This window comes from Apis cerana, linkage group LG1, assembly GCF_029169275.1.
Source record: "Apis cerana isolate GH-2021 linkage group LG1, AcerK_1.0, whole genome shotgun sequence".
NCBI classification, from domain to species: domain Eukaryota; kingdom Metazoa; phylum Arthropoda; class Insecta; order Hymenoptera; family Apidae; genus Apis; species Apis cerana.
The window spans coordinates 4,501,443-4,526,914 of NC_083852.1; the positions used below are offsets into that span (position 1 = coordinate 4,501,443).

General features: G+C 29.7%; 1 protein-coding gene and 1 long non-coding RNA gene across 21 annotated transcripts in view; one reads left to right on the forward strand and one right to left on the reverse strand.

Annotated features, from left to right (window-relative positions):
• LOC107994675 (protein scalloped) overlaps positions 1-25,472 on the reverse strand; it is a 176,814-nt gene that overhangs the window by 99,119 nt on the left and 52,223 nt on the right. The gene's annotated exons all lie outside the window — the stretch shown is intronic.
• LOC107994813 (uncharacterized) lies at positions 782-24,490 on the forward strand. Of its 7 annotated transcripts, XR_009830928.1 has the most exons (13): positions 782-1,018; positions 1,586-1,675; positions 3,595-3,719; positions 4,117-5,235; positions 5,297-5,457; positions 6,192-6,909; positions 7,020-9,886; positions 10,087-10,394; positions 10,468-11,569; positions 11,911-12,048; positions 12,907-14,254; positions 14,389-14,545; positions 14,972-24,490. It is a non-coding gene; the product is annotated as an uncharacterized LOC107994813 (long non-coding RNA). The 7 variants fall into 7 exon arrangements; XR_003696909.2 differs by lacking the exons at positions 12,907-14,254; positions 14,389-14,545; positions 14,972-24,490 and having other exon boundaries at positions 785-1,018; positions 4,117-5,024; positions 5,085-5,235; ... (2 more) ...; positions 6,677-6,909; positions 11,911-12,418; XR_009830927.1 differs by lacking the exons at positions 12,907-14,254; positions 14,389-14,545; positions 14,972-24,490 and having other exon boundaries at positions 784-1,018; positions 5,297-5,408; positions 6,192-6,564; positions 6,677-6,909; positions 11,911-12,418.

Sequence of the window (25,472 nt, forward strand, 5' to 3'; positions counted from 1 at the left end):
AGAAAAGAGAAAGAAAAGAAAAAAAAAAGAAAAAATCCACGACGAACAGCTTCCGGGTATAAAGCTGAGTATCCACGAAAGAATGCCAGGTCCCGTGGAACGCTCTTCTCTACGCGGAAAGGAATCTCGAGGGTGAACCGTGCCTGGGGCATCATCGAGACATCGAGAACGATGCCCTGGGCATCGAGGAAGCCGCGTGCACGCGTGCAAATCTGGCTACACGGATAACATTTCATGGAAAATGTTCCTACGGCTCGTTATCTTTCTTTACGGTTCGAATGAAGGGGACCTCTAAGAGGAATAGCGCCTTCTAAAATTATAATTCGATGAAAGCACGTAATGCACGTGATGGTCTTTATGATCATCTCGTATCTTTTATAAAATATTGTTAAGTTTTATTTGAAATTGAAATAAGATATTATTGTAATTATGTTGTGTAACGAAGTTTTTTATGCTATATAAAATTTATTTTAACAATCTAGATTATTGTGATTTCAATATATAAAAACATGAAAACAACTTTTAACTTTAAACTTATTCACCGATTAAATTTTTACAAACTATGTAACTCAATTTTTTATCACATGTAATATTAAACATACACAAATCAGTTAACCAACAAAATCGCGTTGCTAGTATCGTTCGATTAATTGAAAGGTCTCATTATCACGCGAAAATTATCTCGATATCATGCTGTAACGTATACGAAGATTCGTCGTGCATCGGTATAATTCAAATATCTCTCAATGCGCTACCAGCGCAGAAGTTGAGAAGCGTTCCGCGGCTTGAACACGACCTCCATTAGCCTTTTTGATCAGCGGTGCTAATTGGTCGACTTGAACGAACCAACGATACATTCGCCCTCTTGTGCCATACTTGCGACCTTTCGATCCCTCGAAACATGCACATAACCTCACTGCATCGCGGCTGTAATTTTCTCTAAAGCTGATGTAAAAACGTCTCGAGAGGTTGTGAATATCGGACAATGTGAACGGTTGGATCTGGCTGATAATTATCGGTTGGTTGGAAATGATTTTTTTATCATTATTTATTTCTTCTTTTCTTTTGAAATATCTTAGATAAACGTGAAGTTTCACAAATAATTTATCTTTCATTGTAAATAACATTAGAATTTTCAACTGACATAACCTATAAATCATAACCTAACTATAATTTATAACTATATTTAATATTTTTATTAAATATCATATATAATTATATAAAATATGTCTTATAATTTATAGGATTTATTTCATTAGTTAATTGTGTATCAAAAAACAATGAAAAAAGTTTATATAAATACATGCCTTATTTGTTTTTATGAATATATATGAATAATATATCTTGAACAATTTACAACCTAAACCGTTACATACTTCAGAAATTTTCTCTTAATTAAACTATCACAAAATTAACAAATAACTAAAACAAAATAAAGTCAAACAAAATAATCTAGAATTGATTATGAAATTATCACTTAACAGATAAATAATTTTTCAACAAAATCAAACAAATCTAAATCTAATCAATACATTGTACAGATTATCTTTTTACAATATTTATAATCTTCTATTTTCTTGGAAAGCTCAGTACCAATCTTCTATCATCACCATACACACTGTACAGGACGGAATGAATGGCAATGGATTACCAGCGCACAATTAACACGACACAGGTATCCGTTTGATTTTACACGATCCAAGCCGCAGGTAACCAAGCTGGTCGTTTGCTTGCCTCTTCATCACGATAATCCACCTCCTACGCTCTCTCTCTTTCTCTCTCTATCTTTCTCTGCTCATCGTGTTCATCATCTATCTGTGTCTTTCTAGCCTGGAAGCGGAACGTTTGGACGGGAAACGGAGCGCGCATTTAATTTGCAAATGCAGATTGCTTTCCATTTTAATATAAATTGTTCGAAACAAAGGCAGTAATTATGGCTTGCTCTCTCGTCGCTTTGAAAGCTGTAATGGTGGTGTTCGTTACTCTGGTGTGATGTTGGTGCTCTCACCCTTCGTATTTTTCGTTCATGGGTCCCTTGATCATTTGGTATGACTGTATGTGTATATCTATCGAAACTCATTGCTTTAGTGAAGAATGAAAGTTTGATTCTGTTAAAAATAAAAAATAAATGAGTAATATCGTGGACGATATAAAAGTGAGATGGAAATAGCTATATTTTAGCGAAGAATATTTTCAAACATTATCATTATGATTATTATCGCGTTTTTAAGTTAAAATATTTTATAAAACATTTTAAAATATAAAAAAATTTTAAATTTTATCATATTCTTTGTGTTGTTTTTTTTTTAAGATATATAAATTAGATATAAAATTCTACAAGATTTGTATTTAATTTTACTTTTTAATTTTACTTAGAAAGTAAAAATGTATAGAACTTCAAATATGATTAATTTGATTATTGGTTGTTGGTTGACTGATAAAATTAATAAAAATGTTACTAAAAAATCTTAAAAATTATAAATAGAAATATTTCAATAGAGAATCAAAGTGAATTGAGAAGAGAATTGTAATTCTAACAGAAGTTATCTGGAAATGTTTCAATAAATTCTTGGAAAATTTCAATAAACTCTTTTAGAAAAAGTTTCTTGGCAACTTCCATAAAGAGTTGTGGTTATATTACAACTATTTCAAAACTGCAATGAACTATTGAATAAGAATTTCATAGAATTGTAGATATAAAATTAGAGATCAATAAAGGTTGATAAGAATTCTACAGATTATTAATAAAGATTTTTCTATTTGAATAAACTCGAATTTTCATTATTATAATTATAAAATAGAAATTTTTTTATAAAATTTAAAAAATAAATGAAAAATTTTTTTCATAAAAAAATTTTAATTAATTTCTATAAATTTTCGTAATTAAAACATGATCTCGATATATTGCATTATGTTTAATGACATATAGTAAAAAATAGAATTGAAAAAAAAATAAATTTTCAAATATACATAAACAAAAATAAAAATTTTTATTAGAGCAAGATAGCATCTTATTGTTGTGAATTTGCTTCTATCAATTCATCAATTTCATCTGGAATACCGAAAATACAATTCAAAATCTCGCAAAACGGAGAGAAACGAAATAAACGAAAAAGACAAAAACGCAAATTAAATTCGACATACGCACAATGAAATGAACGACAAATTTGTTTGAAAACCAACAGTGTCAATTACACGCGATCGATGTTTCTACTCTTCCGTACAAATAAGGCTAAACGACGTTATTGTCGCGAACAGAAGCGAGAGACGGTTGTTGAACACAGAGAGAAGCGGCGCGTTGCGTCGAGGGCAAACAAAGAGAAAACGGGAGCCGAGGGTACCGCGCACGCTGCCAGGCATTCGAATCTCCCGCTCCACGCGCGCACACAAAGCGGCCGACACTCGAGGCTCGGGGCGTTACGCTCGTTTTGGTTCGTTCCGCGCCAATGGGGAACGACGCCCGTGACAAAGCGCCGCGATAAAAGGCACTTTGATGGAACGGTTTGATTGCCGGACCGATCAATTACCGTTCTCTTTTTTTCATTTTTTCTATTTTTTTTTCCTCTTTTTTCCGCATTTTTTCCTTTTTTTCAGATGGAACGATATGAGAAAAGAAATCGATAATCTTATAATCGTTGACAAGATCGATAGTACGATCGTTTAATAGTAATGAAGACAATATGAAAGAATAGAGATGGATAAAATTTTAACGATTTAAGGTAAGAATAATGTTATTTTTATAAGTTAGTCGAATATTTTATTATTTAAAACGGCGAACGGATAAGATATTGTAACTTTATTCGAAATTTTAATTCGTGTTACAGCCCAATTCCGAACATAAATGATCTACTGATTTATAGGTTATGAAAGCTTTTTTTTTCAACGACAACAATTTTACTATACAAAAAACCTTTATGGTTTATTATCTCATTTTTCATCTAGTCTACTCAATGATTGATAAAAATTTTGATTAATGAAAATTTGACAAGTTCGATCGATCATCGTAACATTTATTTTTGTAGCCAAGAAAAACATTATCACTTTGTCATTCCATCAATCTCATATCAACGTTCGAATACGATAACCTCTGAAACTTTCCTGCTAATACTATTCCAGATACCACTTCACCAAATTGGATCCAGCACCGCAAAATGCTGAGATCTATAACAGAAATCCTAACAACCGTTAGGCGAGAATCATGGAATTATGTTAATTTTCTACGGCATGTCTCGCGACTGATATTCATGAGCCGGCGTGGCCCGTTACAACACAGAGGAGAGGCAAATTAGAAGGAGGAGGATTAGAAGGCCGTCGTCCAGGCGAAGATCCAGTGGAAGCATCCAGTCGGGTACGAATATCTGGTGGTCCATTCAAGGGTGCATAACATACAGGGCGGCGAGTGAATTTGCCCGTTTCGCCGCAACAACGGACGATGCTCGGCTTGTAAACGATGCATGACAATCGTTGTTGCATCCGTTAGTCGAAGAGTATTCGAGTCCTTCCTGTTCTCACCACCCCCTTCGCGGTTCTATCTTCTCCTATTCGATCATACGTATATAGAGATTGGATAGGATGGGTTGGCTAGAATGGTTTGGGGCATCATAGAACAAGGATTCGCGAGGAAGAGATGGACGGGAGAAAGAGAGATGGATATAGGAGAAGGAGGTGGAGGAGCAGCAGCCGAATTCCTAGCATACCGCGGGGCCAACTGGTTAGCAAGCGATTTACGATATTGTAAACCGATGCGACGGCGGCGGCCGTGCCCACCGCCGAACCTCAATCTAATAGTGGCGACTTCGACCTCCAATGCCAAAGGCACGTCGCCCCCGAACCGGTAACATTGTTCGCCCCGCTTTTACTTCCGCCATACAGTACAAACCTGGATGGACTCTCTAGATGCGACGAGTTTCTCATTCTTATGGTGAATGGTTTAAAAGATGATATCTAGGAGAAAGTGTTTGTATTTGTGATAAATGATTTTTTAGATTTGCAATAGAGAATTTGTTTGACAGAGATAAATTTTGGTAAGTGTTAAAAAAGATAATAGAAAATCTCTTTTGATAAAAAAATATTGCTTGTTTTAGATTAAATAATAAGAACAGATAAATTCTAAGATAACTTTGGACTAATTTTGATGAGTCTGGGAAAATGATGTCTAAGAGAAAATATTTCCCATTTGTAATGATTTTTAACATTTGTTGAAATGGACAGTTTGTTTGATAGAGATGAATCTTGGTAAGTGTTATAGAAAAAATAATAGAAATTTTTTTTTATAAAGAATATTTTCTTGTTTTAGATTAATGATAAGAAGATATTCAAAGTTGAAATTTGTAATTTTGAGATGAATTTGCCATTCTGATGATGAATGTTTTCAAAGATGATATCTGTAGAAAATATTTCCACTTAAAGTAAGTAATTTTTGAAATTTGGAAAATTTATTTGATGGAAATAATTTTGGTAAGTATCATAAGAAGGGGAGTATGAAATTTCTTTTGATAAAGAATATTGATTGTCTTGGATTAATAATAAAAAGATATAGATGAATGCAAAAGTAACTTTGAAAGTTTTAAGTAATTTTGAAGATTGACAACAAATTTTCTATAGAAATATAAATGATCCATATAAATAGAATATTTTTTGAATTTTAAGAGAAAATGTTTCTGTTTATAATTTTTGAGATTTTTGGGAATGATTGATATTAATGTTTGATGGAGATGAACTTGATAAATATCATAGACTTATTATGAAGGTGGAAATATAATTTTTAAATTTGTAAAAGTTTCGATTAAATCTATTTTATTAAAAAAATATTGTCTTAGAATATTGTTTATAATATAATAATAAGAAGTTGAAATGCATAAATAAATTGGAATTTTGATGTTAAAAAATATAAATAATCCATTTGAAATTAATATTTTTAAAATGATATTTGAGAGAAAATATTTCTCTTTGTAGAGGAGTGGCAATAATTCTCCGTCCTTTGGATATCGTACTACAAAAATATAATTCAAAAAGTTAAAAAAAAAAGTCACTCTTGACAGAGAACATATAATATCCCAGATTGATATGTTGAAAATTTGAATCATTTGGATAAATTCTTCGATTGTAAAAATTTTTTTTCTTCTCTGCCATTATTCTGGCAAAATTCTCTTAATCTTCTTTAATAAACAATCATCCAAAATTAATTTTAGATACACAACGTTTGTAATCCACTAAACCGAGAGCATCGAGGGTATCCATGCCATGCGCACCGAATAATTAGAAGCGAAAGCGAGATTCGAGAAAATCGAAGGATGGAGAGATGCAGAAATGACTGAGCAGAGAAAAGACAGAGAAAGGGAGGGCGCATTACAAACGTTGGTAATCTAGTTGCGAACGTAGCTCGGGGTTGGAGCCTGGAGCAACCATGCGGAATAATGATATGTAATCTCAAAACAACCTGCGGCCTCGCCAAGGCACACGCGAGCGGACGCGTGCTTGCACACGCGTGTGTTACACGTTACCTGCTCGCATGTTACTATCCCAGAAGCTGTTGCGGAATAGGCGGAAGCGCTCGTGACCGCGGTAAATGACACGAGCAAACGAATCGACTGAAACGCATGCCCCTCTTCTCTCGACACCCACACCACCAGTATCTCTCGTTCATCACCCTAACTTTCGCCGTTGTTACTTGCAGTTTTGATGTATACAACGAACCGCTTCCACTCTACCGATACCACCGCTAATTATAGTTTAATAATGATCCGGTCGCGCGTTAGTCCGCCAACAGCATTCTCGCCGTTGAATTAAAATTGTATTGGAAGGGGTTGATTCGAGTTTTGGAGAGCGAATTCGATGGATGATTGGCGAGACGGTATGTGAATGTTTTAAGAGATAATGTGTTGCAATCTGAAGTTTTTTTGATTGTTGGTAAGTTGTTTTTTGATAGAAAAGAAATTTAAATATTGAAAATGTTTTAATAGATGTTATAACAGGTATATTTGAACAGAGTTAGATAATTAAATATATAATTGTTTTAGAAATGTGAATAGTTGGATGTGGATTTTTCAAGAGATGAGCAATGATTTGTTGCATGTAGAATATAATATTTTGATGATGGTAAGTGTGAAAATATTTTTGTTTTGTTTAAAAATGTTTTAATAAATATTAGAAATGAAATAAATAGATGTGAATAATTAATATAATTGTTGCGTTTAGAAATGTTTTAATATGATGACTTGTTGCATAGAGAATATAGATTTTTGATTGGTAATAAATTGTTGAAAGATAAATTTATAAACATGCAATAGATACGCAGATACAATTGTTGCGTGTTTGGAGATATTTGAATATTATATTTGAATATATTTGAATATAATTGGACGTGTGAATATTTTAAGAAAATGGATAATGCTCTGCATTCATATAAAATATAGTTTTGTGATAAATTGTTTAGACTATTTTTTGATTAAGTTTTTAGACCTTTATTACAATCTTACACAATTATTCCATGTTTAGAAATGTTTGAATTATTGAATATAAATCTCGAAAAATTCCTTGAATAAGAAAACAATGATTTTTTGAATAAAGAATAAATAGTATTAGATACTATAGAAAATTTGGATATTTTTGTGATCTAAATAATTTTAATGTATCTTCTAAAAAAGAAAAAAATATTGTAATGAATATATATCATTTTCCAATTAAAAGAAATATATTCACCATTGGAAAAAAAATCTGTGATTTTGCAAAGTTCATGTTTAACGAAGTAAACAGATGAAAGTTGTAGAGGGAAGAAAATGGACGCACGCAATTAGCCCGCAGCCGAAAGTTGCGCGGGCGTGCAATAAGCTATATACAGTGTAAAATTCCATTCGACGATCTCGTCCCAGCCCCAAAAACGGATTTCCGCCGAAATAACTGTTAACGTTGCGAATTGCATCTCTGGCATGCGCGTTGCACGTGCGGATCGGAAAATTTCAACTGCAAAGCTACCTGCACGTTTCCCTCATACCATTTCCCTCTCTCTATTTTTATTCCTCTTTCTCTCTCTCTCTTTATTTCGCACTCTTTGTCTTTCTTAATTTTCTTCCCCCTTTTTTTTTTCAACTTTTCATTTTCTTTTCTAAGAAAATATCTTTTTCTTTCTCTGTATATATCTATTTTTTTCCAGCTTTTCTGTTTCAGTTTTAATTTTGTGTTTTTGTATTTTCCTTCATTTAATTTCTTAGATATTTTCTTATTGCTTTCTCTTTCCGACTTAAAGACTTTATTTTTTAAAGCATTTTTCCTTTACATCACCAAAGGAGAATTACTTATTACAAACAAAGAAAATCTTGATACATAAAATCGTCCATTAAAATTCAATAACAAGTTCCAATCAACAAACATTATCCTTTTGATCTCGACATCGCGTTACATATATAAAGTAAATAAACAGAGATCGCCTTATGAACTCTCCCTATTAAACATCTAATAATCAAGCAATCGAAGCAGAAACACGCGAAAATTATAAAAACAAGAGAATGAGTCTATGCAGAGGGGAAACGGCTCACGCAACCCCGACAAATAGAGGGAATTAAAAGTAATCACGCGCATATTTACGCGGCCGATGAACAGAATGGTTGCGTCAACCGCAAAAATGTAACTGCACGCGAGCGCAGGTGTATGCGTTCGATTGTCGAGTGTGCAACGAGAGGGTGGTGTAGACCAGGAAGGGGAGAAAAGGGATGGAACAACACACGCGGATGAAAATGGTCTCTCCACTGGTTCTGATATGGCTCGTACATTGGAATCGCTTGGATATGGGTGGAGTGAAACCGGATGTGGGAGCGGGAAATAGAAGGGAGGAGAGAATACGAGGATAAGTGGAAATAAGGTTATGTGAACGAAGGGATAAATTGTTGATGAAAATTGATGGGTAAGTAAAAAGAAGGAGAAGGAGAAAAACAGAAATATATAATATTTATCCATACATATATATATAGGTTATTTGAGAATTGGAAAAATGAATGAAGAAACTTTTGACATAAGATAATATGATCATGATAATTTGAGTTTAATTGAAATGTAAAGATTAATTTTGTGTGTTTAAATTTCCGTAAGAATTTATAGTTTAGATATAGTTTGTTATTGAGAATGCTTAATTGAAAAAAATATAATGAGAATATAACTCAACATGTCACCTAGTAGCGCCTATTTTATCGTTATCTTATGTAAAATGACAAATGGCCTCTGAAAAAGCTAACCGTAATATCTTAAAATAGAATTCTTAAAAAATTCACAGGAAGCTCTAAACAATAACAAATTTCAAAATAAACTAGATCGTAAAAATCTATCAAATTTATGATACGAGGTTGTTGCCGATGAATTAAACGAAGGCTGTATGGTTAAGAGTCAAACAAAATCGTGGATTTACGTGGAGATGACGCCTATCATGAGAACGACAATGAACCTTTGGAAGTTTTCACGAGCACAGGGGATAAGCGAAACCTCGTAAATTAGCCACGTCGCATCAAGCCCGATAATTAAGGCGAAGCGCCGTTAAAGACGCCGGGGCCACGCTGTTTCAGAACTTGGCCATCATCCAACGAAAGAGAGACGTGTGTGCCAGGAACACGTGCGTGAAGTTGCCTCACCCGTGAATCACGAGCTCGAAGCGGATCCGCGCCGATGAATTTCTGGAGCGGGCCGCGTGTGTATCCGATGAAATCGTACGTGGCAAGTGTTGTGTGCGTCTTGGAAACGCCAGAGCTCGAGAATAATTTCCTCTCGTTACCGAGAAATCATTAAGTTCTGTTCGTGAAACGCCGGTTTGATGATTTGAGGATCCTTGCAATTAGTTTGTTTGGATATTTATGGTTCTACTCGTCATGTTTCGTGAAGTTTTCCATGAAAAAGGAGTTGGGTGAGTTATATCGTTCGAATCGTTTCAATATTTTCATTCGTTAATAGTGTTTTATAATTAATTTTAATTTTTAATTGGTATAATTATTTTTCGTTTTAAATTTATATTATATAATTTAAATTGTAATATAAAAAAAGAAGAAACATTATGCGTACTAAAATTCAAAAAGAAAAGCTAACCTATAAATTAATTCGATCCAGTGCCATCTATCGTGTGAAATAATATATACTTATAATATGATTCGTATCATAATGTAAGGAAAGAAGATGAAAAAACATGCACTGTACAATGAAACCTAATCTCCAAATTGATTCATGCCATCTATCATATCAAATAGCAATATACTTATAACTCATATCATAATGTAAGAAAAGAAGATAAAGAAATACATACTGTACAGTGAAACTTTCATAAAATGAAACCTAACCTACAAATTGATTCATGCTATATTATCAAATGGCATTATATACTTGTAATATAACTTATCATTATAAAATAAAAAAAAAAGGTAAAAGAATATTCACTATATACGAAAATTTCAATTAAAAACGAAATTTAACCTATAAATTGATTCGTTCCAGCACTATCTATTTAACCAAATACCAATTATATATTCATTATCATCATATTCCCGCAAAATTTGCAATATACTCGTGAAATTTAACATGTATCTCGAACTGTACCAGATTTAATACCCAAAAAAAAACCAACAATCAGATTGAAACACAAAATCAGTTGAATTATTGTCATTGATAAATACGTATAGAAGCCTCTTTCGTATCTCACGTAACGGTATACATCATTGGAATGGAAGTTGACCGAGAGATTTTATCTTCCACTTCATAAAACGAGGCGGATTTCGATCTTCTTGTAAGCGCGCATTTGTATAGGCTGATCCACCCAATTGGAACCACTTGGCTGACGTTTGTAAAGTTGCCAAGAGGGATTCTCTGGCATTGGACGAGCGAGAAAAAGGAAATAAATGCCGGAAAATAAAATTAAAAAAACGTATATCAAGTGGAAAATGCATGTTTGATATATCTTTGAATTTATATATTTTTTTTTAAGTTATATTAATTGAAAAATCTTATGAAGAAGGAAGTATTATATTCATAAAGACTATTATTATTTTTTTCAAATAATGTAATTCTAAGTAGTTTAATAAAATATATATTGTATCTTCCTAAAGGTTTATTTTTCAAAGGATTTTCATTATAAAAATTTATTATCAAAATTAATAACCAGAAGATTATAGGCTGGATAAATTGGCAGCTTCGTTCGTTTCGATTTAATAGCAGCAGATTTTTTCTTTGAGGGAAGAAAAGCAAAAATAGAACGGATATATCCATCTGGAAGAAAGCAAAATAAAATCGGCTTAAAGACCACTCTTAATAATTCAACGTAAAGGAAGATTCTGCCAAGGTGTCTGACCAGACACGTCTTCCTCTACTTGAACATCAGAAAAACTATCTCTTATTCAAAGATTAACACTTTGTGTTCCAATGGGAAAAAAGATAAATAGTCGGAAGAAGTTTGGATAAGAGTTTTTCAAATCAAAAGCTAGAATTCTAAATTAAAATAAGACCAAGTATAATTGTTTGACTTAGTGGATCTTGCAAAGTTTAAATATACAGTCATTCATATTATATAATACTTGATGCACATCAATATCATTTTGAATTTGTAAGTAAAAAATTATTTAAATATTGTGTTACATTTGTTTAAATATAAATATTTTTAACACATTCGTTAAAAAAAAATAAAAATTATAAAAGAAATGATCAATTGGTTAAATTTTTCTTTTTATTCAACAAAAAAAATTTTATGCAAAAACATAGAACATAAAGATGGTGCAATTATAGTTTAACATCATCAATAAAAATTTCAGGTAGCCATGAATAAAAGAAAATAGGTTTGCACTAATCCTGACTATAATTAAATAATTATATTAATTTTTTTCATTTTTCATTTTTTTCCTGTCATTTTATTGTTATTTTTCTTTTTTTTTTTTTATACTCTATGAGGTTGAAGAACTCCAGACAAGAAAAGTCAAGGATGTATCGCGGTTTATCTCATTCACGGTAAAATTTAAATCTAACCGAGGAGTCTGAGGAGTTTCATCCTTCGTCGAGAGAGCTGTCCTCGCGTAGGAGGTCCGCAAGGTGAGCAGATTGTCGGTTGGCTATCGGAAATATTTCCCGGCTCCGAGAATTTATCGGGCGTCTGCCCGGAAATATTTGAAAATTCCTTCGATGCTCGCTGCGAAAACGGCGACCATAGAGAACAGAGCCGTTGGAAGAGGTGTGTGGGTGGATATGGAGGGGAGGCATCTGGATCTAGGATATTTTTCACACCTTAATTAGTACGGATAGATAGAAGACAGTAAAATGTCAGAAAATATAAATTTGATTTTGTAAAAATTTCTGGATTGTTTTTAATTGAGATTCTTAGATAAAATTTGATTTTAATATTATGATTGTGTAATGGAGAATGAATAATTATTAGTAAGTATAACATTATTTTGAAAAAGTTTATCCGTTTTGTTAATTTAGAACATTAAATAAAATTTTCTATTAGCTTATTAGTTAAAAGATATGATTAATCCAAATTTCCAAAATTTTAGGTTAAATTATATTTTACAATCATCATCTCTCAAAATATTAATATCTTTTTCTAATCCATAAAAACATGAATCTAATAAATTTATTAAACGAACTAATGTAATATTTTGATGAAAAACTGTATTAATATAAAAATATAGGAATAATACGATATCTGTAAAATACATACAAATAAAAAAATGGACAAAAATCTAAAAATAGCTAAAAATCTAAAAATTATGTTATTATTATTTAAAAATATTATCTAAGAATATTATAAAATTTATTATAAATATAAATATGAAAAATATAAAAACTTTTTTAAAAAACTGAATGGAAATAAACTATAAAATTCAGAAAAAATTTCGATTGTAGTATTATATGTAGTATATGTAGACGATATTTGAAATATTTTTTCAGATCTCATCTGTCCACATTGTCCAATAAATAAATAAAAGAATTATTACTCGATAGAAGCCGGCATGAAATCGGATAAAAGTTGTAAACGTAGCTTTCGCGCGCGCGAGAAATCCACGGAAGTTGTAAATTATGAAGAACAATAGCCTTAAACAGTCAGTAGATGCGATAAGAGGACGTTTGAATCACGTCTTCTTCTTTGGAGTCTGAATAACCGCATACTATTCGAAGATACGAGTACCGGAGAAGAAGAATGCTGATTCCGTTGGTGTCGACGATTCCACAGAAAGCGTTGAGTTTCATTTCTGTTCCTCGACCTCTTATAGCTAGTTTAGAGCGTTGGGAAAGCAAAAGATAAAACGTCTACATGGAATATGAAGTTCATCTTATTTGTTATCAGAATATTTAAACTATTTTTGCATAACAATATCACGAATAATAAAAAAATAAATAAAAATTGCCAGAAAGATTGAAATTATTATCTGACATAAGATTTTTTAAATTTCTTTAATTCAAATTAATCTTAAGTTTTTGAAACATTATGATGCTTTAATTATCGTACCTTGAAATTAACATCAATTTTTTTTCCTAATCTCAAAAATATGAAATCAGAAAATTTCTTGAACTTTACTAAAAAGATATAATCAATCACGTTTATGATTTTCAACCTATTACATTTTATTATTCACAAATAGTATTAATTTTTCTCTAAAAACCCAAATTACAAAATATCCCTATACATCACCCTATACATCACCCTATACATCATAACCTCAAAGATCATTTAAAAATTTCAACAAATTATTCAACGCTGTAACAACAACTATTACCTACTATAACCCATTTTCAGCATTTTAAAAATAAAATACGAGATACAGAGAAAAAAATGGAAAAAAAAAACAAAAAAAAAACAACTAGGAGAAAAAAAGCTATGATTGATCAAACTAGTGACGTGAGTGAGAATGAAGAGAAACGAGAGAGACTCGATAGCCCTGAGAGGACATACCACTCTCGGTAATATAAGGTGGCGGAATAGATTACGACCCTTCACCCTCGATAGTACTTCTCTGCTCTGTTGGGGACGGTCGCCGCCCTTATTGCGAAAGACCACGAGTTTATTGCGAACGACTGTGCGCCTCGTTCACCACCTACCCGATTTATGGGGATATATAAGCGCATACCACCGACAAATTTCCCCATAATAACGTGGACCCACTATAATGTCCTTTCATCAACACTTTTCTCGATTTTACTTCTGGACGTTCAGTTATCCAAAAGTAGAACGTTTCCATGTTCATAATTGCGTTTTCAGAAGATTCCTCATAAATTGTAGGTCCAAGTTAATCTACTGGTTGAGTATTCTTTTCATACGTTATTATTTCTAAGTGAAATTAATCTTTGAAATAGCTCATGGGAATGTTCGTATGTTTTAACAGTCTCCGCTTGAGTGAGGTTATTAAGCATGGGAAATTTATTTGATTATAGGTGGTGATGATTACTGTAACTGTAAACTGTTTTATACCATGGATTATGAAGTTGAAAGATATGTTTAGCTTTGCAGTTTAATTTGTTTCATGAGAAGAGTCTATTTTAGAATTATTGAATAACGTGATATTTGGTGAGATTTTACTAATGACAAGTTGTAAGTTAAAAAGATATTTATAAATAAAATTTAAAAAATTTCTTTTAATATTTAAATAATTTTGATGATAAAACAAATGAGATATTTATCTATTCTAAATTCTAGATTCCATTTGAAGTATAAAAAAAGAAATGTATAATCTACAATTAACTTGTCAATTTATTAATATTATTACTAAATTATTTTACAAGAGGACGATATTAATACGATATAATCTACAAATTTTATCAATCTATATTATATTACATTTTAATAAGGAATTTATTATATCTAAATTTCCACTCAAAATTCTTAGGATATCTCTTATCTTTCATTAAATTTTAGTATTTAATATAATTCATGAATTTTGAATGTATTTTTTTTTTAATTTTAAGTCAAATTGTTAATACTCTCTTAATGTTTATGCAATTTTTTTTTAATTTTCAGAAAAAGTATAATAAACTTTCAAAGACTTAAATAGAGGTGCAAATTAAGATACGAGAAAAAGAAAATAACTGTTTAAAATTTTATTTAATTGCCGAATATTTTATTTAACTTACTTTCATTCGACCATTTTCTACGCCGAAAATGAAAAGTTATTACCTGCTGTTTTAATACGAACCAGTGCGTGCTTTCAAATATGTACACTCAGAAATGTTGGATGAAAAACTTGCAACCGTGTTCATTTCATCAGAACAGTATGCCAAAAAGAATGTTACACAACATGAGAACGAACACAACCTGAAAGCAAGATTACACGAAGCACGTGTTTATTCGTATTTTTTTCTCGTATTCATATATGTATATCATGACTTTTATAAAGGAAAACTATTTACAAATTTTTATAATATAATACTTAAGAATTTTTAATTTTTCAGATATAATTAAAGTTTTTTATCATTATTTTTTAATTTCCATCTAAGAAATGTTAATTTCGTTTTTTGAAAATTTAATATTTATTTTATTATTATTAATAAATTACCCTATAAATTATTATTAATTATTAATTTAACACGTAAATTAGTTTTATTTTTCTATTTTTTTTTGATAAATTTTTTCATTTTTATTCTCATTTTTCACATTATAAATTTTTATTTTCAGATACAACAATTGTTTGGATAAAATTTACATTATAAAGAGATAAAGTCGACAATTAACCGATCCGATTAATTCGTATTTGCATTTTCCTTGGAACAAAGTTGAATCGATAAAATGGCGACTGTTCGATTCTTTTCGTAGTGAAATCGTCATTGAAAGTACACACGAACGAGGTCGGAGATTGCTTCGTAAATTCTTTTAATACTCGACCTTCTGTTCAGTAAAAGGGCGGCCGAGAAGGGGTGACTTTACGGATCAAGGGTGCCGAGCAACAAGTGTGATTCTAAGGGGGTGCTTCAGGGTCGTCACACGGCGGTGCTCATTGTGGATTTATCGATTTACCGCGTTGAAACAACATTCATATTTAAACAGAACCAATTCTTCTCGTTCTACTCACATGCACATCGCGTTTTGTATTCGGAAAGTTTCCAAAGCGAAGACATTTATTCGAATGATATACAAAATTCCTTTTAGAAATAGAAAAAATATTAGATCATTTAAAAAAAAATTTATACTAATTAGCAATTAGATATAATTAAATATCTTCTAAATAGTTTAGTAATTTTTATAAATGATGCATTATATATTAAAAAATATACGGTTATATTTTTAAAAAAATACAAGTTGACTTTCAAGATATATTAAAAAAAAATTACACTATTTTATGTCTTTACGTCGAATCCATTTAATTATTATTATATAAATATTTTTTAATATTTCTAAAAATAAGTAAGATATTACTATCGATAAAATTGTTGAGACAGAATATATATTTATTGTATATATTATCAAGTTTATTATATTTGTCATATCATTTACAAAAAAAATGTCTCAAATTTTGAAACAATTTCACCTCGAAAGCCAAGATGCATTGTTTTGTCGAGAGACGAATTTCAAACATAAGGATGGTTTTGCCCCATCGAAGACCGAATTCTATTAAGCAAAACACGATTCGCTCGTTGTCATCGTATTTCATTCTAATTCGAATCTTACGGGGGGTTACAGAACGTACGTGCTCCCCCATGCAATGGTCGAAGACAGATGCGTAGGGTGGTTTCTGGAATGGTAAATACGCTTCACTCCCCTCGGTACTATTGGCTCTTATCGCGTTTCTGAATTGTTTTTCGAAAGAGAAATGTGAGCATAAAACGACCCATGATTGCTACCGATCCTATCTTCCTGACTTTATTGAAATAATCTCGATGTCGTTTTAATTTTATATGTTTGTAAAATGCTTTTTCTTTTTTTTTAATATTGAGATACATAGTTAATCAAAAGTTGACTGGTTTTTGTTCAAAACATTCTTTTGTCCGATTATTGAAAACGCCTGAAAAATTATATAAATTATATAATATTACTACATATATCTTTTGATTCCATAGGTTGAAATAAAATAAAATTATATTAAAAACATCATTTTCCAAAGAATTAAATTTGAAAAACTTGAGATTTTTAGAATTATTTATCTTACTAAATCTTTCATCAAATTATTTGTACCATAAATTATGATATACATTATATATTAAATCATAATCATATCTTTATCCATTAAGTTATTAAGTATATTTATTGAATATTCCTAAAAAAAATTCCCTAAACATAACACTTCTCACGTAACCAATTTCCTTTTCAAAAGAGAAACGATCAGTTCAATCTACAATGTTTACGTGTATCGAGGAAATAAGAAGAAGGCATTGATTAAGAACAAGGCGGGAAAACGTTCATCGATTCATCACTGAAACCCTTTTTCTTTTATCCTCGGTTTCACGGCGTTCTTCTCCTCGATTTCCACTATTGGCAAAGCGATAACTCGGTACGTTGGTCATAAATCAAACTGCCAGAGTGTTTCACCTAACCTCTCCAACAGGAAGCTTCCTCCACCATACCATCTCCTTCATCCCGTGGCAAATGATCCGCGACCTTTCACTGTTCTTTTTATTCACTTTTCTTCCTTTTCTTCCCTTCTCCCTTTTTTTATATTCTTCTTTTTTTCTCTCTTTTATTCGCGGCCTTACCGCGTCATGAAAAATAAATCCTGGATTCAGGTTCAGGCCTTTGACATTTTGGTAAATTACTCAAGCCTCTTTTGTATTGTTGTACAGAGTGTTTCCGGATATGCATGAAATATCGACAGATTGGGAAAATGTCAGAGGTATATAAGCTCTGTTTTTCAATATTTTTTGGTTGGCAAGATTTATTCGATTGTACGAGATTCGTTGGTTTTGATTTGATGTCATTCTATGCTATTTTCAGTATTTAAACTTATGAAAAGTCTATAATTTTATCATATTAGATTTGGTAACTAATAAAAAAAGTGTAATATTTTTTAAAATTTATATCGAAGAAATTACATTTTAACAATTAATCGAAAAAGAAATTCAATTCAACATTTTCAATTTTCACAATTCATACATACAATAATATCAGACGTATCTATCAATTTTAAATTCAGGAAAATTTAAAAATTTTCTCTATATACACAATACAATTCAATCTTCATACATTAAAGTTATCTAAATCTAGTCCAATTGTAATTACAAATCACAAGGCCTCCATTCAGGTGACACTCTTTACTACCAAACAATCCATCAACTTTTCACGCAGTTCCCGCAACTGTACTCCGCTATAATATTTACGACCGGTAATTTCCTAGCAATTATCACCACTGTCACACAACAAGACTTATTTAAACCGTTTTCATTTGTCGCCCATCCTTCTTCGCGCTATAAAAATTGCTATCATCACGAAAGAGAAGAAAAGAAAAAAAAAGAGAATGAGCGTGACAATTAAATTAGACTTCGAACAAGCGCGACCAAGCTTGTTTAGGTTAGGTCTGTTTTAATGTTCGTGATTTGCCGGCGAATTTTAATTGCACTGTTGTCAAGTGAACGAGGGCCAATTTTCATTGGATGAGGACTCGTTTAAACTCTGGGTGGAAACTGGTCCAATAGGAAACAGGATATTGTCGGTGAGACAAATAAAGCATGGTAATCGTAAAATATGGCATTGGAATTGATTTTCGAATTAATTAAATTTTAAAAAAATAACAAATTGAAATTATAATGTAGTTAATAAATAATGCAGTTCGAATAAAATGTTACAAACTATTTTTTTTTTTAGAAAGTATGAAGAAATAGACTTTGATTTTTAGTCGTTTATTTTGATATACGTAGTGTTTTTAGAAGATATAATAGAGGATTTTTGTGAAAGTTTGGTATATAAAAATTTTTTAATCGGAATATACTAAATTGTAATCAATTTAAATTTATATTAGATAAAAGAAGATGAGATAGATTAGGATAGAATCATCTTATAAATTTAATTAAGAAAAAATGAAATGATATATTTATTTGTTTCTTAAAAAATAAATTATAAAATTTTATTTGTATTTTATAATTTTGAAGAATTATATTTTTGAATAAAATTATAATATAAAGAATTGCTTATAAAAATTATATCTAATGCTATTATATTATTTTAAAATTATTGGAAAAACATGAAAGTCAGAAAAATTTTGACATCATTAATTCATTTTGACATCATTTATTACTGTATTGAAAATTTTTTTTTCAATTAATTCAAATCTACAATTATGTCCAAAATATTTTTCTATCAGATTATTTCACTTTCTCAAAGCTAATAATTATCTTTTAATTAATTGTCTAATAATAATCTATGTAATAAATATTGTCATAATATAATACTTACATAATACTTACAAATACTTACATAATAATTACAAATTATGCTATATTATCCATCAAAAAATTTAAAGTTCAATATACAATTCAGATTTTTAAATCAATCGATTTGATATTTTAATCTGGAATTTCATTACATTTACTAAATTATACCATTTTTCATATAGCTAATAATCATGCATGCTACACTTGAACTTTGTACTTTTGTATCCGAACGAATGAATTATCTTTTCCGCGTATAATTTCACGCAGGTGCACAATTCTAAACAGTGAAACGAAGAAATAGAAGTGCAAAGATGATCGTGTCCCGTAATCCACGATGGGAAATCTTATATTCTCTTCCACTTACATCGCTACGTGACCGAGGGCTTCGATGTCAATGAGATAAATGGAATTTGTTTTTTAATGACGGAGGTCGAGAATTAGAAATCAAGGATTTTAATAAAGTGGTCGGAAAAGATTTAAGTTTTGTAGTTAAATATTATTAGATGGAATCATGTATCAATTTGTTCTAATAGTAAAGTTATCGAGAAGTGATTATAATATGGATTAGTATATAATATTCAGCCATATTGGATATTGGATGAAAAATTATAAATCAATAAAAAAAAATAACTTGATATTAATTTTTTTTAATCTAAAATAAGAATAAAATATAATAAAAATATATATACACTTATATAGAGATACATATATAGAGAGTATATACACTTATATACTCTCGTCAAAATTTACTCAAAACATTTATTATACAACACTAACATGATATAACCTATAATATATATGGATCAAAAATAACTACTATATTATTACTTAAATTACACTATTCAACTATCACATTCATAAGATATCTCAATGGTCTCCAAATCCATAAAATGTTTTATTCAATCGTGATTATGCTGCATTCTGCACAAACGAATTCCAAAACTGTCTGAGCACCACTGTAAGACCACCTTGTAAAGTTAAAGAAAGACAGCACAAGCCGGATGCACGAGTAGAAGCGAGAAGAAACGAACGACAGAAAAGTGAAGTGGAGGGAAGGGGAGAGTTTAGGTTAGGATGCGCCAGGCCAGGAAATGCACTTGACGCAGCGTCGCCGCGGAGGATGAGTCATCGGAGATACGGAAAACCGGTTCGCCACGACTATAAGCCTTTTCCCTTGGCAGCACATCTCGAGCCGATTCGTACCATGGCGAGTTCTTTCCGCCACTCTTTCTTTTCCTCGCCTTCTTTTCTTCCGAGAGCAGTCGCCACTTCCATGAGTTTGTCTCGTTTGGCTACTATGCCATCTCTTCTGCTGTCTTGTTGCGCCAATGCTTCGACAGAGGGACTAAAGGTGGATCTCAATTGCATCGTCAGTCCTTACTTTGTTACATCATATATTGTGCTTCGTATCATATACAACGTAAGGAAAAACGAAGATTGACTAGAAATTTTATATCTATTATGTCTATTATGTCTACTTTTTTGATTTTTGTTTTTTTATTTAAAATTGTTGTTAAATAATTACGGTTATAATCTACCCAACATAACCTATAAGATAATAGTTGTTATTATCCATTGAAAAAAAAAATAAAGATTTAATTTAGACATATAATAAATAATAAGTTTATATACTAAATAGTAGTTTTAATTAAATTTATTTTTTCTATAAATAGATAATACAAAATTATTGGATATCAAATTTTTATTTTTTTTCTTATAAACAATAGTAGAATTAATTTAAATATTAATTAATGCTAACTAATAAATTATATATTTATATTAATATAATATAATATTATAATAATTTTGGTTAGACTAAATTTTTAATTTTATAGTTATAGTTTATCATTCATCAATTAGAATAATGGACTGAACCAAAATTATACGTTAGATTATTATTACATCCAATGATCAATAATAAAATTTCCAAAATATAACAAATTGATTAAAATAGAAGACTTAAATAACTATGTAGTATATGTTTATTTTTTATTGAAAATTGATATTTTCACAAAATATTTTTAAATATATAAATTATCATAAGGATTCTATATTAGAAGTGACTTTTTACATATTAGAAACTCATTGATAATAAATACTAATGTAATAGATAATATCATCATAAAACAAACATGGAAAACTGATTAGTTAGTCATGAATTTTGCAAAAATTTAAAATTTTAATGCAAAATATTAGATATTCATGTTTAACTGAAAATTTATACATATATTTTTCAAATAATCATTTTAAAATTGTTTCCAGTTTTTATTGAATATTGGATATTTTTATTGGATATTTATCTATTATAAAACTTAACCTAATTTTTTTTCAATTTTCTATATATATGTAACATAAATTTGCATAAAGAAAAATTTATTTCAGAAATTTTTATCTTTTTTTTCTAATTTTAATAGGGAAATGATTTTTCATTAAAAATTTAAATAACTTTACATTAATTTCGAATATCAGTGAAGTAATTTTCACTGAAGAATCATGCTTTTTGCATAAGAACAGATACATTTATGATACAAACAAACTATATCTTTATGTTAATTCTTTGTTTTATCGCCTTTTTTTTTAATGCGCGTGACGTAACACAAATATACACATGTACTTACGTCAACTAAAAAGACGCATAAAATCGAATTTAATTATCATCATTACTTACTGTGCTATCTTTATGCTAATCGAGAATTTTTTTCTTAATTGTGAAATATAAAACTATGATACATTATTTATATCAGGATGATTTTGCACATGATTTTTCTCCAATTTTTTTATTTTAATATTATTTTTAGATATTTGATTTAATAATTTTTATCTATTTCATAACTTTGCATAATCATTTTGAAATTTGAATAAGAATAATAGTACATTTTAATTTTTACAGAAAAAAGTATTTTCATTTTTTTTTCTTCCAATGCATAACTATAATTTCTACCTTTATCTCTTAATTGAATCTCTATTGAACGCAATACATATTCTCTGAAATTGATATTGTCTATTGCCTATAAGATCATATCAATCCGATTACTATATTATTTTCATTATATTAATTTTCGATCATAATTTTCTTATTGAATAATTTTTATACTCTTCGATTAAAAATTTTTATTATAATTTCAATCATTGATAATTTATGATATTACATTACAATACAATTTTCGTTTGATAATTGTTCGTTTTATTTTTTTTTTATCATTTTTTTATCGTGTATTCTTTAATTAAAATGATTATAATTATTATACTTCGTTGTTTACAAACGAACGCGTATATCTAAATATGCAAACTCGGCGAAATTACATTATTTGCAGAACATTGAATTTCACTCTTGAGATTAAAATTATCAACTCTTGCGAGATAATAAAGGCAATGTCACGAATGCGTGATGACTAATTGACTAAATTATTCGTTTCTAATTTTATAAAATCAAGCTAATTTACAAAATTTTAATCATATCATTGTTTTATTTCAATTATATAAAAATACCAAATTATAACTAAATTATAACTTTTAAAATAATATATCTTATAAAAAAGATAAAATATAGAAATTTTTTCATTTAATAAATGATTATTTATCTTGACTATTATTATATATATTATATTAATACTATTCTTAGTTTTTCCTTTCAATTTTTTTAAGAAATGTTACAAAATGGCGGAATTTTCAAATAAAATTTGTTACATATTTCAACAGGATAATTTAATATAATAGTAATATTTATAAATGTTATTTTAATTTTGTATTCATGATGTCATTCATGTACAAGATGAACGATATCGTTCATGATATATCATACGATGTTTTTCACTTATTTTAATATATAGACTCATCTCTTCAGGTATGAATATAAATTCATGAATCATCTTGTATAATAAAATAGTATAATAATCACAATATAATAGTCAAGATTAATATAATAGTATAATTTGATATTATTATTTAATTAATATTATTATATTGTAGAATATTCGTATTATTATGAACATTTTCAATGATAAATTGTAACTATTTAAATTAATAATTGTTCCAGCAATAATATAGTTATAATACTTAAATATGTAGATATGTTAAAACGTCTGGGAAATATTCGTAACAGGTAATCTTAACGCTAATAATAAATTTATCTTGTTTGAGCAACACTCGAGACTTCAGACAGATATAAGGATAAAAATTGTTTTCTATCTCGTAATAATGAGTCATATTTAATTTGTGTTAATGGAATTGCAATATTTGCTTATTTATTTCAATTATTTTTCTACATGTTATTATTCGATAGCAAAGATAAAAATAAGATATGACAATTTAAATTTCTAACATGAGATCAATTTTAACATTAAAAACATATTAATTATTAATGATATATGATAAAAAAAAGATCAAAAATTAAATTTTGCATATATGAAAAACTTCAAGTAAACTTTTTTAAACTAATAATCAAAGTAAAAATAATTGTACAATTTCTATTCTATTCTCTCATTCTAATATCTTGAAAATTTCATACATACTTCAACAAACTCGGTTTTTCCCTAAAATTCTCCACAGAACAATAACATAAATTAAAATTTTAATCCTTGCAACACTTCAAAAATTAAATTTCAAAGATTTTAAATAAATTTTTTTTCATTAATATTCACAAATTATAAAAGTAAAATTACACAATTTCTAATTCCAATATTCTGGACACCCTATATATGTATGCTTCAACAAAATCTGCTCAGGTATTCCCAAAACGTTCCGAACAAACGGTTCCGTGGCCACTAACGTTAATTTATTCTCGTTTTTAATCTCCTTCCCATCCAAGTAGTCCGATGGAGCAATGTTCAGAATTTCCACTCAAGGCCTTCTCCAACGAGATCGTGCCAGCCTCTGGTTTAATGACATTTGAAAGGATCCAGGAAAAAGGTCAAGATGCATCGATGCGGCCACATTGTGGAGGATTCGTGTCGACTTCGCAAGATGAGCACGAAATCTCTCTGTCCTGTCTCTCTCTTTCTCCCTCTCTTCCTCCTTGTACCCTTTGGACAAACCAACTCTCCCTCTCTGTCTTTGTCCATCTCTAACCAACGTTAAAGGCCGTTCTTCCATCTCTGTCTTCGAGTCGGTAAAACCGGTGCAAAAGGTAGCCACGAAGCGAGAGAGCAAGAAGTGAAACTTCTCGCGGGGAATGGCGATTTGTCTGGGCGAAAACAATAGAAGGTCAGTGGATTTCAGAGGCAACACGTGAGGTAGGGAGCACCACAGTGTGTCTGTATGGGGGCATGTTTATGCAACTAGATGCAACGCGGCTGGATAGATTTTCCTTAAAGCAATTCACGTTCCAGCTACCGTGGATCGAAAATTTATTGATCGAAGTCGTGCGATAAATAAGAGGGCTCGCGTGATCTGTAAGAGAGTTGAGAATAGTGCTTTAAGATGGTTGGAATTTCGAAGATCGTTAATTTTTCGTTAAAATAAAATTGAATAATCTGGAAATTTTTGAAAATATGAAGTAAATTTTTTTCTAATTGATTGCACGATTTGATTGATCGAAAATAATATTGATACTATTGAAAATATATAATATCAAAAATAATTTTTTATTGAAATAAAATTGGAAAATTTGAATTTGGAATAGATTTTTAACTTGAAAAATCATAAAAGAAATGTTATCATTTTGTTAATTCTTTTTTAACATTATATAATATCGTAGAATGAAAATTTACGATAAGATTTACGATAAGATTTATGTAATAACAATCTAAAATGAAATATACAGAGAATTTATTCGAACATGTACAACTGTATACTGTTAACAATAATACATAAATAATTTGCACATTAATTTACTCACTAGTAAAAAATATCGAAAAAACAAGTTACGAAGATTTTTTTATAGAAACAAGTCTTATACATGTATTCCATTAATGTTTCAGCTGGTAGTTGAGGATTGCTTAATCGATCGAGCGCGAATCGATCGGTGTTTCATTTAATAAAAAGAGGCTAATAGGATTGCAAAATCGCGTGCAACTAAATATACGACTACATATCTCAGCTAATAGATTTTTTAACATTGATTAAATTAATTTTTGATGAGATTTTAATCATTAATCTTTTTTTGAATATAAATTTATATAAAACATGCATGATTATAAATCATTGCTTTTCTCATATATAATAAA